Genomic DNA, 2,500 nt, shown 5'->3' on the forward strand with positions numbered 1-2,500 from the left:
CTTTCCGTGGATTTTAATGGCCGTTGTCCCACGGCTTTTTATACCCTCTAATAATCTACAAAAGATCTATACCTCTTTTTCAAGAAATGCATCCAGTACAGCCGCTACCTGTACCGAGTCGAATGCCTTCTCGTAATCGAGGAATGCCTTACACAGAGGCTTCTTATATTCGTTAGTTTCTTCTCTTATTTGGGTTAGTACCTGTTCCCTGGGTTGTTTTGAATCTAATGTATCGGAGTTGCGGGTTGTGATGATTTTTGTCAACAGTCTATAGATTACTGAAAGGGGGATTATAGTTCGATAATTCTTTAGTTCTTTTGTGTCCCCTTTTTGGTTAATTAAAATTATTATTGCGCTTTTCCAAGATTTCGGAGTTTTACCGGCGCTTAGGCATTTGTTAAACAGATTGGCTAGTTTTACTACCGGCATCTCTCCTCCATCTTGAATAGGATTTACACTAAGGCCATGTTCTCCTGGTGTTTTTCCTCTTTTCATGCCTTTTTTATTTCCTTTACCGTATTGTGTTTGTCCACATTCGAGGTTCATCGTTTGAGTGGTATAAATTGCTATAAAAGTATTTTACTTTTTCATGCACACACACACACACACACACACACACACACACACACACACACACACACACACACACACACACACACACACACATTTATATATATATATATATATATATATATATATATATATATATATATCACTCCCTCTCTTCCTCCTTCCCTCCTTTCCTCTCCCTCCCTCTCTCCCCTTCCCTCTCTCTCTCTCTCTCTCTCCCTCTTTCTCTATTCCTCTCCCTTCCTCTCTCTCTCTCCCTCCCTCCCTCCCTCTTTCTCACTCCCTCTCTCCCTCTCTCTCTCTCTCTCTCTCTTTCTCTCTCCCTCCCCCTCCCTCTTTCCTCCTTCACTCCTCCTCTCCCTCTCTCTCTCCTTCTCCTCTCTTTCTCCTCCTCTCCCCCCCCCTCCTCCTCCTCCTCCTTCCCTCCCTCTTTCTCACTCCCTCTCTCTCGCTCTCTCTCTCCTCTTTCTCTCTCCCTTTCTCTCTCTCTCTCTTTCCCCCCCTCTCTCCTTCCTCCTTCTCCTCTCCCTCCTCTCCTCCCTTCCCTTCTCTCCTCCCTCCCCCTCTCTCTCTCCCTCCTTCTCTCTCTCTCTTTCTCACTCCTCCTTTCTCTCCTCCCTCCTCCTCTTCTCCTCCTTCTCCCTCTCTCTCTCCCTCCCTCTTTGTCACTTCCTTCCTCTCTCTTCTCTCCCTCTCTCCCTCTCTCTCCTCTTCCTCCCTCCCTCCTTCCTCTCTCTCCCCTCCCCCCTTCTCTTCTCCCTCCCTCTCTCCCTCCCTCTCTCACCAAAGCTGTTCAGAGCTTGCCTAGAGGAAATATTCAAGAGGTTAGAATGGAAGGAGAAAGGGATTAAGATAGGGGATGAACACTTAAGCAACCTAGGTTTGCAGATGATATTCTTCTTTTAGGCGAGTCAGCACATTAACTGCAACAGTTAACTAACTTTTTGAATAGGGAAGTCTGAAGGTAGGGCTTAAAATGAACAGGAAAAAGACTAGTCATGTTGTCATGTTCAACAGTCGAGGTCAATTGAACAGGGTGACAACTCATTCAGACGATTATATATCCTGCGAAGCCGAAATAAAACGACGAATTAGGCTAGATTGGAGTGCTTTCGTTACACATAAGAATATTTTTTGCCATTATGTCTAAAGAGAAAGGTCTTTAACCAATGTGTCCTCCCCATTAACATAAGGATCAGAAACATGGACTAAGACCACTTGAGAGGAGATCAGTAAAGGCTCAGAGAGGAATGGAAAGGCTCTTGATAGGAGTTATCTTAAAAGATAGAAAAAGAGCAACATGAATCAGGGGACAGACAGAAGTAGGGAAAATAGTTAAGAAAATTTAAAAGAAGTGGCAGTGGGCAGGCCATATATAATGGAGACAGGACAACAGATGGAGAAAGAAAACAACAGAATGGGATATATAAATTTGTAAACCTAATATATAACATATATACACATACATATATTGACCAAATAGCAAAGCCTTACCGGGTGTAGGTAAATGTAATCATCAAGCCACCCCATTAAACTGTTGTGTTTCCCAGGGCTACATATGGTTCTATGCGCTGGTTACAAAGAGAGAGAGAGAGATAGGGAACAAAGGAGGCACAACTGATCGGTCCACAACTGTTTCAACAATCACTTTATCTAAAACTGCCATTTTTATAATTTAATCAGAAACTGTTCCCCATTTCCTTCATCTCCCGTGTGGTCTAGTGGCTAGGATACGCGGCTCTCACCCGCGAGGCCCGGGTTCGATTCCCGGCACGGGAAAATTTTCGACAAGAATCTACCTGAAGTATTCAAGTAATTGGATGCTGTATTGTGTGCTCACTATCGCAAGAAGCACAAGCGCTTCAATCTTTAAACGGATTCCTAAATAACATGAATGTTGCTCACTACCCTCCGGACGTGTGTTAAGTTT

At 43.8% G+C, this 2,500-nt stretch overlaps 1 non-coding gene across 1 annotated transcript; it reads left to right on the forward strand.

Moving 5' to 3' along the window:
* The first annotated feature begins 2,277 nt into the window (after nucleotides 1–2,277).
* Nucleotides 2,278–2,349, forward strand: TRNAE-CUC (transfer RNA glutamic acid (anticodon CUC)). Its single transcript has one exon. It is a non-coding gene; the product is annotated as a tRNA-Glu (tRNA).
* The last annotated feature ends 151 nt before the right edge of the window (nucleotides 2,350–2,500 follow it).

The sequence above is a fragment of the Penaeus japonicus genome, unplaced genomic scaffold (assembly GCF_977035675.1).
Source record: "Penaeus japonicus unplaced genomic scaffold, GWHDUDI00000001_assembly GWHDUDI00000001, whole genome shotgun sequence".
NCBI lineage: Eukaryota > Metazoa > Arthropoda > Malacostraca > Decapoda > Penaeidae > Penaeus > Penaeus japonicus.